The sequence below is a fragment of the Mastomys coucha genome, unplaced genomic scaffold, assembly GCF_008632895.1.
Source record: "Mastomys coucha isolate ucsf_1 unplaced genomic scaffold, UCSF_Mcou_1 pScaffold7, whole genome shotgun sequence".
Lineage (NCBI taxonomy): Eukaryota > Metazoa > Chordata > Mammalia > Rodentia > Muridae > Mastomys > Mastomys coucha.
In genome coordinates, this window is record NW_022196913.1 from 79,512,356 (window position 1) to 79,529,871 (window position 17,516).

A 17,516-nucleotide genomic window follows, 5' to 3' on the forward strand; every position below is an offset into this window, starting at 1 on the left:
GCCAGTAGCCAAAAGGAGAATACTTGATTTAATGGAAAAAGAAATATACATAAAGCAATGTTCTTTAATAAACAAAAAGACTAGAAATTCTAGAAATGAAAATAAGTAAAAAAGAAAATTGACAGGAAAATAACAAAAGAATAGAAAAAAATAGACATTCCCAGAAATATCCCTTAGCCTTAAAAGTTAAATTATAATTCTGCTTCATTTTTATTTAAAATTAAATATAGAGAAAAATTAAATTTATAAAATGAGTACTAAAATTAGCTACAAAAGAAATTGGTATGTTTTATAATCTCAGGATAGAGATCATACTTTTAATATATAAAGTGTCTTTAACCAAAAAAAATGAAAAAATTACATGTTTCATACGTAACACAATGACAAAAGGAAAAAAGATAGTTCATTTAAAATTGCATACCACACATAAACAGTGTGATGAATCAATCTAGAAAACCAAACAGAAACATCACTGGGAAAACAGTAGGTAAATGGTGCTCAAATCTATGACTACTGGGAAGCATGAATAGTAACGGGTATGAACTATGTGTCACCTACTTATCTCCAGTTTAAGCTTTGGTATACTTTCAACTCTTCCTTTTTACCTTTCATGTATCATAGAAAATTCAATAGAAAAACAAACAACAAAAACAAAACAAAACCAAAAGGATGTCAAAACAGGGGAACAGAAGAGGGTCCATTTTCTTCAGTGGCTTTCTTTGTCTTTTTGATGTCTGTCTCTTGATCCCATCCAGAATCTGGGAAGAAAACAGACAACTGATTGTCTGATAACACTGATCTTAGGAAAGAAGACGGCTCACGGACACTGAGAAGTCTGATGTACAGCAACGTCAGAGAGATCTAAGAGTGCGATCTCAAATTCCTCTGTTTATAGCATAAGTGCTCTGTTAAACTCCACTAGTGCCTACCATAGACATTATAGTCTTTTCCTATCTGATCTTTAGAGAAAAGTTATCTCTGGTATGTTCAGAAACTGCACACTGAACCTATTACTACTCTGGGAAATTTTGGAGTCGGTGCATTTGTTGCATTTCAAATCAGGATGATATTTTGGATTAGGGAGACCAGACCTATACTTTCACCTTGATTGAAATTGTTTGGACATGTGCAATGGAAACTGCTCTGGCATAGACTGTGGTATTCTCAGAAAACAATTCAGGCAGGATGGGATTGGGTATGGTGTGGTAACAAATACACTGAAGAATCTCTGTACTGTCTACTCACAAGGAAGTCCAGAGAACTTCCCACAGTTATCTCTTAACTAGTGACTCAGGGATCAAAGATACTTTTATCTTTCCAAGGATCAGCTCATTCGTCTCCCTTCCTCCACCCAGTAACTCCCAAGTTGCTCAAATGCATCCCACTCCAGAGGACCCACCTCTGCAATAAATACTTCTTCCTAAAACTAAAATGAATGGTATACATAGTGAACACAGAAAAAGAATGCAAGAATAGAAGATTATGTGGTATTGTTATAATGACTGGCTCTAAAAGTTCTATGCATTATATCTTCTCACAGCACATTGACACGTGTTGGTCAACCAAACTTCAATAAAGAATATGACACACAATGTTCTTACGTTATTATGAAGAAGAAGATGTGTAGTATGTTTTTAGACACAATATATACTTTGGTTAACAACAGAGCTGGCTTCTTTCTCTCATGATATCAAATAGAGTTACACCTTCATACTCCTTAGTGCAAACAACTCAATCCATCTCCATTCCTTGGGTGCTTATCAAGATCTAGTTATTGTCCTTTCTACTGGGATCTTTGGCTTTTCATGATCAGGTGTCCTGAAAACCATGTTGATACATTACCTAATACCCATCTTTTCAGGAAATAAGGAAATCTGTAGTAAATAATCTCAATCAAGGAGAAGAACAATAAGAAATATATAAAGGGCAAAGTTATTTGGTGATTCTGAACTATCACTACAGAGATTCAGCAAAATCTCACATTTTAAGGTGGGATGTAGAAAACAGAATTGCTTAGGAGACTGGGACATGATTTTTAGCCTTTGTGGGGAGTAATGTGCTGTTTCTTCCCATTGTCCTTGGCTGTTCCATCTCATACCTCACTCTTAACCATCATTATCCTTGGAATGAGTTTAAAGACCATTAACTTCATGGAGAAAGCATTCAAGAACTACTCTCTAAACTGAAGAATTCAATAAGTGATTTTAATATCTGAATTAAAAAAAACTTAAATCAAGAGTGAGTTGAAGCTTAATTGATAATAGAATTACTTCAAAAACTTTGTTGATTTTAATCTATTTGTTTCAGTCAATTCCATCTGTACACTAGAAATACAACAGTTATTTAATAAAGATAATATTCAGTGCATTGTACATGGTTGTTTCCTCACAAACCTGACTCTTCCTCAACTTACCAGTAGCCCCATTTGATTTTCCTTAACTACTGGAATCTAGCTGTATGCTATCTCTTATCTTTGTTCTGAGTCACTGTGTTACCTGGAAATTTATTACTATGCTTTTTCACTTAGTGTTTTTAGTTTAATCTTCTCATGAATTTTGGGTTTCCAGATCTTGAATGTTGAGCTCTCTTTAGTATCTACCAGAAAGCTAAGTTTTCATTGAACTCATTTCTATTTTGCAATAATTTGGTAATAACAGCCAATTATTATATGCTCTCATGCTGTGAAGCATGTCAACATTAATAAGAGACAAATAGTTTCTAGGAAGACTTAATTTTAAGTTACAATTAGCAATGATATTGAGCAAAGACATAACCCTATCCCCAGCCAAAGTAGAATATGGTTCTTAACTTATGCCATTTATCCTAAAACTATAGTTTTGATGCTTTTAGAAAATCATACTCTCTTAAATAATATCCATGTTAATAGACCTATAAATTCATTAGCTCCTGAAATCCCAGAGTAACTTAGTAAAATATATTTAAGTATTAATCTCTTTTTGTCTATTCATTTCATGAATTTGAAAAATAAAGTCAAAACTGATCAAAACAGAGCTCTGGATATAATAACTACTCAAAAAGCCATATTATTATTATTATCACTAATGTTAAGAATCAGTTATATATTGAAATAGACAAAGCTATTCATTGGGCAAAACACAAGCGAGTGTGCAACATCTTATAGTTAGTTTACAAAGAGCCTCAGTGCGCTAGAGAATGGAAATCATGGCATCGGTAGGATTTGATATTTTTTATGACTGTGAGGAAAATTTGTCCCATGCTCCTCTGCTAGCACCTTAGTATCTTATGTACTGGATAAAGTCTTTGAGTTTTCTGACTTTCAAAAGCATTATCCCAGCTCAGCTTTTGCTTTCATACTCATCTCTCTCCCTCCCTCTCTCTCTTTCTCCCTCCCTCTCCCTCTCCCTCTGCCTCTCCCTCTCCTTCTCTGTCTAAGATGGCACACAGCATACTAAAATAATGCCCACCCTAATGCTTTCATTTTGGTCATTACCTCTGTAAAGAGCCTATTTCCCAATAACCTCACATTCTGAAATACTGGGGATTAAGATTACAACAATGAACTTCTTACATGCACAATTCAATGCCTAATCCTGTTGCTTTAATGACTAATATTTTGTTAATGTAGTTTCTATTCAAGTTACATATTTCTATAATAGGAAGTAATTCTTATCAGCATTTTATGGAAAGGTAATGTTTATATCAGAAATCAAGTGCATATTCCCTATTCTTTATGGCCATACTTAGGCTTAATGTATAGCACATTATTCTTCTTCAATGTGCTCAAGAAATTCTTTCATTGCCGCTAATGTCCCCAAGGTCAAGATGCCATCTGTTTTGGGTGTATCACAGTAAATAATTGGCTATGAAAGAACAAAGAATCAGATGCACACAGAACACCTTTGTAAAGGTAGTCTCAAAAGAAGGGATTTCCATGATTTAACTATGCACAAAACTATTTTACCCCAAATATTCTACTGGAAAATTGTTTCATATTGTTATAAATAACTTAGTGGGCTTAAATAAGTGTTGGAAAGAGTGGGAGCCAGAAAAAATCATTGAGGCATTCATTTAATTAAAATCAATATCTTCATCATTTTGGTGTTTACTGATGTTTTGTTCTATTATTCACTTGAGTAGGTGGAAATTTCTTATAATTTACAAGGTGGTGAACTGGAAACCTGTGCTGTGGTGCACAGAACATTATTTTAGGTCACAGACATTGTCAAACAAATATAGTCAGTTACTTTTATGGAAACTATAAAAATATTCGTGAATAATTGTGAAGGAAGATAAACACAGGATTGTTCAGTTTCTCCTTAAACTGCACTTATTTTGTTTACTCTGACTAGAATGACTCTATCAAGGAAGACATTGCCTGAAAGTAATCTTCGGAAGAATGATGTTCCCACCACCTCCATTGCCACCTCTGCTCCGAGGACTGCATGTCCCACCTCCTGAAAGCATACTTGCTCCAGATTGCATTATTAAATACTGTCTGTCATCTTCTAGTTGTAACTTGTGTTTCTTACTGCTTGTTTTTTTAAGACAGATTAGTGGGTTATAGATATTCATAAAGAACAATTAATTTAATAAACAAATGAAACCACAGAGAGGGAAGGTATACATGGTAGCTCAATCACTATTTCGTATGTCCTTTAAAATGAAATGTCCAAATTAATTATTCTTTCCTTATTTCTTAACTCTTTTAAGCGTTTACATTCAGAGAATTATTAAAATATGAAGTTGCAATTTCAATTTTTAATATTATAACATAAATTATTGACCTTCACAGAGTTACTGTTTTAATTTAAGTATCTATCTATTCTGCAGCATTTCAGGTAAGGTGGGAAGAGAATATTAGATTGTAATCAGGTCCGTACTTTGGTTAGATATCAAGTAGCAAAACAAATACTAGACGGACTGACCAGGCACAGAGTCAATATACAGTATAGATCTATTTACTCACAATGAGAGAAGCTGGTTAATTCAAATCCTATGGTATGGAAGTCTATGTTTTGTTACAATTTACTGATAAGGGTGTTTTTGCCTCACCTTTAAAATAATATGAAACTCTTAAAATCTCTGTAATGTTCTCATTCAAGTAATGTGTGTTTATAGGTTCAGGCTTTAATCAAAGAAGCTGATCAGAGAGAAGTGGTCTTCTGTTTAAATTGCCATTCATGGATAATTTCCTGCAGACCTGAAAGAGCAGGGACAGGATATGGACAAGTGTAACCCAGGAAAAGAAGACTTAAAAGTTAAGCAAACATAAACATCAGGTTTAGAGTATAACCCAAAAAAAACATAGTATTGGCTATATCTACTGAGGTCTTTAGCCGTTCAAATGTTACCATATCACCAAGTGAGAAGTCAGTTTGCTAAGCACATACATGGTAGTATGTAGTCATGAGCTAAACTTCTTACTAAACCTGTGTACTTTGAAACCTCCTGTCATATAGTCTAATGAGACTCTAACTAGAGCATAAATATCTAAAAGCAATGTTCTTTGGTGTGTTAAATATAAGCACCATTTCTCACAAATGCCAAAAGAGTGAATGCTTGAGAAATCTTGTTTATGACTCATTGGTCTTCTGTGTATAGAGTCCTTCAGCATATAGACAAGAAAAGAGAACAAAGAGTATATCTTTCAACATCTGACAAATTGAGGACATTATCAAGAGTTTTACAGGTCTGGGTAGGTAAGGAAACACTGCAGAACCAAATATTTAAACAAAGCTGCCTGTCCTTAGAAATCTACAGTCCAAATTATAGTCCTTGAAAAATCATTCTTAGATCTATAGATTCAGTTGTTTTAGACCTCTGAAAGCTTTACGGATTACAGTTTGATGGAGGGAAATAGACTTAAGTGAGGAAAGGAAAGCAGCATTGGCCGCAGTGCAGGGCTGGGGCTCCTGCTTCTCCAGCTACAGTAGAGGCATAGGGAGAGCATGCTCTCATTCCGAGAGGGCATGCTCTCATACTGAACTTACATCTTCTCACTGACAAAAGTTTTCTTTGCACAAATGCAAGCTTGTTAGACCAACGGAAGTACTAATCAACAGAATAATTATATCTAACCTTTACTTCCAGTGTGGTGGAGTTTTTGTTATGTCAGGTGGTGTGATTCAGCTGTGGTCTTCTAGGAAGGTAGAATAGACACAGATGTGGGAGTCAGTTGTGTTAGTGGAGTTCTGATGTGTTTTGCAGTCCTCAAAGACATTATTGTATCTCCTCCCAGAGATGTTAATTATCACATTGTGAGGAATGGAACTCAGGTGCAAGGGTGAAAACATGTTTTCTATCTTTTTCATGCAGTTGGATTTCTTGGAAAGCGACTGTCACTCACACAGAGGTTTATTTATTTATATGCTTGTCCATTCATTCATTTATTGCCTCAAATGTATATAGTAAGTCATTGTGTACATGTGCTTCACATGTGTGTGAACACATGCATATGAGAAGATATGGTTGATATTGGGTATCTTCCTTGATTTATCTCCACTTTACATATTAATGCATGGCCTCTTTCTAAACCCAGAGCTAGTCTGGAAATCCTATGTTCTCCTATGATGCTCTGTCTCTGTTCACAAGTGCTGCTGCTCCACTTGTGCTTCTTCCCCCTACCCACCCCCAGTATTTATTTGGGTGCTAGGAATCTGCACTCCAGTCCTTGAACCTACTTGCCCAGGAAAGCTGTTTACCCACTGAGACACTTCTTCAGCCCCCTGGAGAGGTTTTAACTTCTTTTGTGTACTGAGAGTAAAATTTGAGTTAATTTAGCCTTAGCTAAAATAAAACAAACAAACAAATAAATGAAAACAGTTATCTTAGTTGTATTTTTATTGCTGTGATCAAATACCCTGGCAAAAGCAGCTTAAGAGCTGTGGTTTTTGAGAAGGGGCTTACTTGGACTCACAGTTTTAGGGTACAATCCCACTTAGTACAGTGACAAGAGCCCAAGACAGCTGACTACATCGCATCTGCAATCAAAAAGCAGAAATAATGAGTGTTTGTATTTAGCTTTTGCAATCTTAGTTCAGTTTAGAATTGTTCTGCCATTGTTCAGAGTGGATTTTTTCAACATAGTTAATATCACAGAGCAGTTAATCATTGCTCTGCCCAGAGACTAACCTAAACTTTTTCTCTTAGGTGTGCCTGGACACTTGTCTCCTAGTGGTACTAGACCCTGACAATATGACAATCAATATTAACCACCACAAGCATAAAACTATTAAGAAATAAAGTTAAGCATAATTGTTTTGCCTAAGAATATTTTAAATATTAGGTTCTTAATTTTGTGCTGTTTGTTGATCCTGAGGGTAGTTTGTTGAAGGTATGCATGGCTGTCCAGTACACAAATGCATACTTTCACATCTCTGTGTGTATTAAAATCAATGCCATAGTTTCCAAACTGTAAGTCTGAAGTCAGGTTAGGTCTCGTGTTAGCTGCTATGACAAATACCGGAGAAAAATCAACTGAGAAGGCATGTTTATTGAGGCTCATGATTCCAGGCTATGCTCACTGGTTTTTATCATCATGGCAGACACTGTGTAGCTTATGGGGGAAGATGGAGGGATTCTGGAGAAGGAAAAAGAGATGATGGTGGGAAGAAGAAGGAAGAGGAGGAAGGGAAGAAGAAATAGGAGGAGTTGAAGAGTTCATAGCTCTCATAATCTAATCACTACCCAAAGCTCATTAGCTGGTAACTAAGCCTTTAACACATGGACAACCGTAGCAGACCTTAAGGTTCATCTTCAAGGCATAGGATTTTACTTTTATTTTAATTGTATGTAAATGATCTTATCAGACACATGCACTATCCAAGTATTCATGGTCCTCACTAACCTCTGTATCAGACACTTGGATGCAGTACACTTACAGAACACACAGCAGGTATTACTCTTGGTTCTCTTTTCTCCTTGGAAAGAAAAAAAAAACCTATTGATAGAAAAGGAATAAACGTTAAAGGCAAAGCAGACTGGGAGGAGCTGTTCAAATGATTTGTATATACCTTATTAGGCAATTCACAGACTGCAGTGAGAAGAGAAAGTGATAGAATTAATAATAACAATTAATATATCATTTAAATACCTTATTAAATATATTTTATTTAATTAATATAAAAATAAAAATATTAAATGAATATTAAATGAATTAAATGTTTTTTATATTTAAGTTAAATATAATTTTATATTTGATATATTTGTCTCACTTATAATTATATAACTTATAAAATTATAATATTTGCTGTATTTAATAATATAATATAATGTATTTAATATAAGAATAAGAGTATAATCTTGTAAAAGCTAGAGTGTTAAAGATAAGCATACAACACCTTGTTTCAAAAGTTTGTGGGTGTAAGTTAAGAAGTTAAGATTTCTTTTCGATGTATGTATCAGAAATCCAAATATAGTGCCCTGATAAGCAGAACAGATATGACATCACCTACCCTACACACTGACTGACTAACAGTTCTAGAATCAGTTCAGGGCTGACGAATGCATAGCTGAAGTCTTCTCAGACTTTCCCTTTCAATTACCATCCAAAGTATGTAGATTTTGTTTTTATGGCTGCCAGATGACTCTAAAAATATTCAAGGACAACAGCAATAGAAAACCTATGAGAAAACCCTCAACCCTACACAAAGAACTACAAGCAACTAAGGAATGCTGAGAGTGGAAAAATTGTCTTTCCCAGGAAAGCGCACATACACTGATTATCTAAAAACAAATGACTAGCCTTGAAAACAAGTATACAAGTAGTATTTTAATGATGAATTAGGCTGTATATCTATATATATTTATACTGTATATATATTTATATACATATATAATCTCTAAAATATTTATTTTATAAAAAGTCTAAATATTTATATAAAAATTTTGAATAAAATACATTACATATAAATATATAACACATATTTATTTAAACATATTACATATAATTAATATATACATATGATATATGTATAATACATGTATATGAGGTATATAATTAATATAAATATATAATATAGTATGATATATATCTATACACACACACACATGCAATTGTATGTAACAACAGTTAATGAAAAAAGAGGCCATGAATTTGAAAGAGATCAAGGAAGCATAGATGGATGTAATTGTAGGGAGGAAAGACAAGGGGAAAATGATGTCATTATAATCCCCCAAATACATTATTTAAAATGATGATATAAAATGGTTTAGCAATCTTTATGTTGATTCAAGGAAAGGTAAATATTAAAGAATTATAAGATGTAATTATTAAATTATTTAAAAAAAAAAAAACCTTCCAAGCACCATTACCCATTCAAGGCACAAAAAATGGAGCCAGAGGCAAAACAGAAGCTATTCCCTGGCTTTTGATCACAGGCAATTTAGGTTTTTATAAAGGTTTTTTGTCCAGTAACTTCTGTTCTCATTATATTCTTCTGAACTACTTCTTATGGCCAAACTAAGATGGAAGATCAGAAAACACATAAACAAACGAACAAAACCAATCAAACAAACAAACAAACAAAAAAACCCTAGGACTATTTAGAACTGTGCCACATCTTTAATAAGACTAGTCTAATGTAGCTGAAAAAAAAGTGATGACTAGATTTGTAACGATTAGTTAATGGCTAGTAATTCTTTATACCTGCTGAGATAGTTACAGGTATGAACACATGCACTACGCAATAACTATTGTCTGTGATTTCATCCTATTTTCATTCTAAATATAAGTAAACTAAGACACAAATATTTCATAGCATAGAAAATTATTTGCATTAGAAGTGGCAATGATCCCAAGCATTGCTTCTAGACATATTGATAATGTTATACTGTCCATGTGTCACCCTTAAAAAGGTGCACAATTTAAGAATGGTATATTCAACAGGATAATGATGATGTCCTATATTAAAATTTCCTGCCCCCTCTACTCATCCCATGTGATACAGAAATGAAATATTAAAGACTTATCTTCCTACAGCTTTGAAACCGTCAAAAGACCTTCAGCATTGAACAACAAAAGCCCATATTGTCACAAACTGGTATGTATCTTGCTAGGAAGAGAGTTCAAATGCTTAGCATATATAATGTTTAGTGTAATTAGGCTCTTGTTTTATTTGCATATTATTTGCCACGTATTTCTCTATGGTTGAGGAATTCAGATAGTTCAAAGAACTTAGAGTTCCCTACAGAATGAAATCAAGAAAGACTCTGGGAAAATGGTGGAAAAAATGTTCCATGGCAGAGACTATCAGTTTATAGTGAAGCAGAAGGACAATGGAGCCAAGGACACTTTTATGAGAAAAAAGATCCATTTACAGGTATAGTTAGATGCTTTCTCTGAAGGTGCTGACATATTTGAATGTGTCATATAAACCAGGGGAGTAAGATAAGTGTAGTGTATAGAATACTAGAAAAATGACCAAAAATAACAATAATTTTTAGGGAAAAAAATGAACAGAATTATACCACAGAAAAATATTCTATGGGTCCATTGCTAAATAACATATGTGATCTTCAGTTCTTTCTAAATTCATTCCCAAGGAATTATTTTAATGCAAGTGGATATCAGGAGAAGCGATTTGATTCTATCTATACATATAGCAAGTATTCTAAAAATCTGTTTACATTTTGGCTTTTCATTCAGTAATTTATGCAAAAAGTTTTATAGGCTAGAATATAAAATTCACTACCCAAGTATAAACATTATTCTTGTGAATTATAACGTCCATAAAATTTACGTGCAAAATAATCTGTTAGATGCTTATTCAAATGTAGAGAAGCAAAGTAGAAAATAAGACCAAGCATCTGGGACCAGAATCTATGTAGGCAAGAGGTTAGTGGACTGGCATGTCAATTATCCTCATACCCTTGAGGAACTCTGACTTTGAAACTACAAATACCCCACCCCCAATTAGTTACCTCTGTGAATGTCCACAATCAGCAATGGATGATGGCACTGTGGCTAATGTTAAAACTTAATTTATGTTGCAGAATTACTCAATGTTCGCAAGGCTTGTTTGCTTCCCAGGAGCAAGATATTAAATACTTCTATAATTATTCTGAAAAATAGTTGATACTTTTATATTTCTTTCTGAAAGAAAGTAGAAAATTTAAGATAGTTTGATGTTTCTAAATTTGAATATTTAAGTATAGCAATGTCCTAGATGACTATGTTTTTTTTTTCTTAGTCTTTGGGGTTGAATATTATTATAAGACTTAACGAATGAATTTAGGGCGAAAATTGCCAAAAAAAGAAAGGTTTGGGAAATTTTCTTCCTAAGGAGATGTTGCTTTCTCTGTGTCTTCCATGTCAGAATTGCCGCTGCAGCCCCAGAAGCCTTGAGAGGAAATGGAGTACTGCCCCATGGACTAGTCTCATCTGCTACAGACACAGTTTTTGCTCTCACTGAAGTAGTCAGCTTTCTTGCCACTGTGGCAGAATACAGGGTGGAGATTGCAGCTTGGAGCTTGAGCTTCAAATCACATCACAAAGACTCAGAGACAGCATCACCCATAAGCCTACCCCCACCCATAATTACCTGCTTCCTCTGGCTAAATTCCACCTCCTAAATGTTCCACAATCCCAAAGGACACTACCATCTGGGACCACTCTTCCAAACACAATACCTGCGACATTCATTTCACAAGTAAACCACCATCGCTACCTAACCTCAACACTTCTTTCAGATGGTAACAGAAAGCCATCATGCTAGGGGTTTTACTTCTTGAGTCAACAGACCTGTTCAGGTGACCGCAACTCTTTCACAGTAACTCTGGATTACTAAAGAGACATATCAGACTTGAGACGTATTTTGGGCCATGTATACTCCATAAGAACATAAAACCATCTTATATAAACATAGCGGCTCACCTTGATGAGCCTTAGGAATCAATCCCCAAATGAGACAGGATCAGTCTGAAGTTACTGTTTATTTTAATAATTTTGTTAGGATGTTCTATATGTTTAGCACTAGGAGCACCCTTAAAATCAGAAAACTCACTATATAAGTTACTTGCGGTAAACATGGCCTTGGTAAAGACAGAATTTAAATGGGTCAGAATTTCCAGTGTAATATCAATTAAATAGATCATGTTTTGGTAGACATATATCTTATGTCAGAGCCCGCCCAAGAAGAAGCATCTCACTGATACGTGGGAGGCTAATGATGTCTTCCTGTGAAAAATATCTACAGTGAAATGACAGAGCTAAATAGAAGTAAGCTGACCAAGCAGATCAAAGTGAAATGCAATCCAAGTGACAAACACTCAGACATTAATATACTCAGAGATAATTTTGAGGGGTCTAAAACAAGTCATGAAATGTTGATGTGTTTTGATTTTAGTTCTGCAAAAATGTAAGATTGAAAATGATGTGTTGACATTTGAATCTTTCTATAAATATGACCACTAGTAATTTCTCATTCTGCGTCTCAGTACAGAAAGTGTAAGAGGACAGCAAGCCCTCTTAAAAGTTTTAAGAAAAACTCTTAAGGCTGACTGTCATAGTAACAATATAGAATATTAAGATAACCACATTAGACAGACATAAGGAATATTTTGATTGGCTTGGGATTCAGGAAGTCAACACTTGCAGCCCATGCCTGAATAATCATAATGAGGAGGAGGGAAAGGAAGAAGAGGAGGAGGAAGAGAAGGAGGAAGAGGAGGAAGAGGAGGAAGAGAAAAAGGTGGTGGAGGAGGAGAATCTTAAAAGATACCATGATATTATTATTAGAACAGAATGTAGCAGAACATATGTAGTCAGAGAAAATTAACAGATTTCTATAAAATTTGGGGAGGGGACATCTTTAATGTTTACTGTACTCTTCATACTTTCCATTATACAGTCTTAAAAACAAAGCTCTCAGTAGTTTTTTTGTCTTTTGTTTTTTTTGTTTGTTTGTTTGTTTCCAAGACAGGGTTTCTCTGTGTAGCCTTGGCTGTCCTGGAACTCACTCTGTAGACCAGGCTGGCCTCAAGCTCAGAAATCCACCTGCCTCTGCCTCCCAAGTGCTGGGATTAAAGGTGTGCACCACCACTGCCCAGCAACTCTCAGTGTTTTAACAGGAGTTACCCCATGATCCTTTTCTATCAGAAAAGTGACTCTTATGCAAAGGATGGACGCAACAAGTTGGATCTTAAAATACATTTATTTTAGATTCCTGGATTTCATAAGCATTTGAAAATAATGAGAACTGAGTTTTTAAACCATAATAATACAGATATATTTCTGTATAATTTTGATAATCTGAAAAATTAAGTAGATACACTTAGACAAGTATTTGTGCATACCAACTGCTTCTAGGGAATGGCAGGCTCATCAAATCCAGTGACTGAGTGTTTCCATAGCTCTCTTTGCAAGAAAGCAGAGAGTCACTTCCATAGCTATGCAATGTGGTTGCCACTTAGGTGAATTTATTGATCTTTAATTTTAAAGTGCCAAAATTGTAAATATCAACACTAATAAACACTAGTTTCATACTGCATTCTTGTTGAACTTATTGTCGTAATCTTAAATCAAAGACAGATACACTGTGCTCTATTTCTGGTTATGATCCAGAGGCAAACGTTCAGCCTTTTACTGTTACTTTTGTAATAAAGAACATAGCTTGCTGTCCAATAAGATGTGGTCTGTAAGGTTACTTTATCAATTTCTTGATCCCTTGGAGAAAAATAAAAGCTCATTTTAAAAACAAATCCCAGAACAAGACAGACATGAATGCTTTCCACTTATTCCAAGAGTTGCATTTCTGTATTGTGCCAAAATATTTAGAATTTTTGCAGAGAATTTTGTACCTTTTACCTTTCCTTCCTTAAATGTTACATCATCAGCATTAAAAATATTTATGACTTGCAAGAGGTACTTCAGGGTTTCTGTACCTTTTCTATAAACAGTATGGTAAATATTCATACATATGAAAATGCAAAAATGGTACATTTGTTAGCTTTCTTGATAAAATGCAAGATATCCAGGAAAGGGGACAACATTTGAAATGTAAATAAAGAAAATATCCAATAATAGAAAAAAAGAAAAAATGCAAGATATCCAGTTAAATCTGAATTTCAGATAAGTTGCAAGTATGATTAGGGTAAGTATGTACCAAAGAGTTCGTGAAGCATCCTTATCCTGAATCATTTATGCCCAGTTGTTTGACACTCGTGTTTAACTGGGCACTTTGTATATTAATTTTAAAACTATAACAACCTAATAAACTTGTAAATAATATTATCCCATCCATCAGTTGGTAAACACTTGCTTTTTTTTTCATAACACAATAGTTTTGAAACTTGTCTTTCATTTTCTGTCAGACATGATGTCTTGCTAAGAGTATCTATTAGAGAATATATACAATGGTATTCTCATTAAGTTTGCAATCAAATTCTTTCTACTGTTTCTCTCCTAAGCAGTCTCTCCTAACATGCATTTTCACTTCTGAGACTTTAGGAAGAAGACTAGAAGGGTGGCTATTCATTTCAGATTGATTGATAAATGTTTGAGATGCTATTATTCGAAATGCATGTTCTCGGCTTTTAAATTAACAACCATTTTATATGGGATTTAAAAGGATTTCTTATGAGAAGCAGAAACTTTTCTAAACAAACCAATATGTAGGCATTAAGTCAGTGAGTTTCAAAATGAATAATTCATTTTTAAGTAAATGAGAAATTATTTTGTGCGGTTACTTACACATTTGCACATGTATAGTTAATAGTCATTGGCGACACGGGGTATTAGTTGTGAATTGTGGTTTTCAATATCACAGACACATTTGTTGCTGTGGTTTTGCAATATCGTTTCCTGATGCTTTGCTCAACTGTGGTTTTCATAATCATTGTTTGGTAGCCATGTAACTGTGTTTGGAGATGCTAGATCCATTTGGACAGAGATAATTGCTTATAGGGTTTGCTGTCTTTTCATTTTATAATCATGGTGAGTTAAACTAGAGAAAATAAAAATTGAACCTTAAATATAATTCATAGTCTCATTTTAAAACGGTTAGAAATAGATGTAGGAGTGTTCAGTTTATTTCATTCATACTAACTGAAATTGATGCATTTTTACATTTATGCATTTAGATATACTAGTATACTATTTATAATAATGTACTCTAGTTATTTTATCAACCTTGCCTTAAATATCCTGACTTTTATTCCTTTCAGCTTTTAAACTGAATATTGAGCTCCGATTTATTTGTATCTCTTTTGTTTTGCATATTTAACTATTTCAGATGCCAAAAGAAACACTAAGTGCTGTATTATTTTAATTCTAGTGGACATTCCTTTTGGGTGATATAAGTCAGTCAATTCTGTGAAAGGTCTAGGAAAACTCTAATGTACAATAAATCCAATTCTAAGATTCTGTGCATGCCAATTCAACTGTAATGATTTGAGAATGAGAGAGGTAAAAAGCTGAAGTCTCTGTTTGTTTTTTAACCCCCGAACAAGTACAAATAACCTTGCTTTTCATGGTACTTAGGATCATAATTTGTTGGCTCTTCCAGGCAGGGACTTGGTCATTTACTGCCTTTTCCGTTGCCAAGGACCATGTACTGTCATAACCTCATATGGTCATATAGCTAATGTGGTGTAATAAAAGACACAATTGGTCTTCAGCCTTGTGCTAAGATTTGCTCAGCCATACCTTTCATGAGGTAACTCTTTATACCTTTAAAAAGATGTCCTGATGGAGTAATCATTGACACTGAGTAGAATGCCTTTTGCACATGGAGCATCCTGCTCTGTGCACTGTGCTCAATCAGCCCAGGCTCTGTGCTGATCCTCATACGGATGCTAGTCAACCAAAGAAAGGGGACACAATTTCAGGTCAGAGTGGACAAGTTCATAGCCTCCTTGGGGAAACATTAGCAGTATCTAGGGAATCTATGTCGACTTCATAGGAGTTTATTAGTAAATAATGATTCCATAAAGTAGCTGATTCCATTCAACCCCATCCCTTCCAGTACACCTGAAAGAATTGCATTTTGTACTCACTCTGTACAAAACTGTGGGAAACTAAGCTAACCTTGCTCACCTTAATTAAACAAAATAGTGCTATGCAACTCCTTCAAAATAATGTTCTCTTGTACCTTACCATTTCTCAAACCATAAGCATAAATTGAATAAATATGAAAGAAACAACTCAATAAACCAAAGAAGCAGGAAATAGTTGTTGGGTCTTACCTGATTGAAAAATTAGGACAAGATCAAATCTTTTATTAGCTCCACGGTGCTTCCCTGTGGCAGAACTAGGAGAATAGAAGGTCATGGGGGCAGGGTGGAGCTGCAGAACTTCCACAGACTTTGTAAAAAGTTAGTATTTCCTATTAGAGACGATAGTTCCCTTCTTACCTACAGCGAATCATCCAGCTAACCTTCCTCCTTTGGGATGTGAGAAAAATATCTGCCTGACTCCCGATTCCGGGATTTTACTATTTCAAATGGAAACTCAAGCAAGATGCAGAAAAGCACTTTGAGCGCAGCTCATCACCCGACTCTTGTGGGCCTAGTGGGGGATGGTCCCTGTCCGCAGCAGTCTCCTGGGAACTCTGACAGCGATGAAATGGTCTCCAGAGAGCCCAGGCAGATGAGAGGACTTAACGGGGCCCCAAGACACACAGTTGGCATTTGTGATCAGCTGGCTTTCGCCGGGGATTTTGCCAGTGGCCTAACCTTCCTGCCAAGAAACTGTGAGGGTGGAGGGCAGGGGCTCCAGGAGGGGAGCAGTAACTGGAAGCACAAAGTTTATGGAAGGAGACTGAGATTTCTTTGTGCCCTGCTAGATGGGCGAGGCATTAGGGAGGAGAGTTAGAGGGTCCGTTGGAAGAGGCTGTTGGAAGAAGTTGCTGGAAGGGGAGCGGGGGAAGGGTGGCCTGGCAGCTGCCCAGCATTGACGCGGTGACAAACGCAGAAGGTGGCCCCCTCCAAACATCACGTCTCCCCCACCCCATCAACCTCTTCAACTCCCACCCACGCCGCGATCCCCTTGCACTCCACGCGACCGAGGCCGGGCTGTGAGTTTGCATCCGGACTGGCTTTGGATGCAGCCAATCCTCCTTTCGCTGATGGCATAGTCTCCCCTCCCCACAGCCCGGGCGCGCCCCTCCCTCGCGCGCCTCGCCACCTCCCGCAGCAGTGCGAGCGCGGCGCGGCCCGGAGCGGCAGCGGCGGCGCCTGAGTCTCTGCCCGGCAGCCGGGGACTCGGGGAGCGAGCGCGCGCCTCCTCCTGCACCCTCCGCCCCTCGCAGCCCCGGTTCCCCTGCGCGCTCTCCTCCCCTCCCTCCTTCTCTTCCTTTTCTTACCCCCCCACCCCCTTCTTCCCCTTTTCTCTCTGCCTGGCCGATCGCTCCTAGATTCCCATCCTCCCCCCACAGCCCCATCGCTCTCCCCTTCGCCCCCTCCCCTCTTCCCTGTCACACTCTCTCTGCCCCCTCTCTCGGCCTCTCATTTGCTTGCTCATCTCCAAACGTGGATCCGCGGCTCCCGGAGGAGCCTAGCTCCGGGATCCCGCGCGCACGGAGCACCTGGAGTCCGTC

General features: G+C 36.3%; 1 protein-coding gene and 1 long non-coding RNA gene across 3 annotated transcripts in view; one reads left to right on the plus strand and one right to left on the minus strand.

Annotated features, from left to right (window-relative positions):
• Nucleotides 1–410: 410 nt before the first annotated feature.
• On the minus strand, nucleotides 411–11,063 carry LOC116081733. Its single transcript, XR_004114984.1, has 5 exons — nucleotides 10,903–11,063; nucleotides 7,829–7,921; nucleotides 6,899–6,962; nucleotides 5,035–5,182; nucleotides 411–758 (listed from the first exon to the last, which is right to left on the minus strand). It is a non-coding gene; the product is annotated as an uncharacterized LOC116081733 (long non-coding RNA).
• A 5,708-nt stretch (nucleotides 11,064–16,771) lies between these two features.
• Zfpm2 (zinc finger protein, FOG family member 2) overlaps nucleotides 16,772–17,516 on the plus strand; it is a 433,065-nt gene continuing 432,320 nt past the window's right edge. Inside the window, exon 1 of one of the 2 annotated variants that reach the window (XM_031358378.1) lies at nucleotides 16,772–17,516. This exon is cut by the window's right edge and continues 147 nt beyond it. The gene's annotated coding sequence lies outside the window, so the exon portion shown is untranslated. The other variant, XM_031358379.1, reaches the window with a different exon arrangement.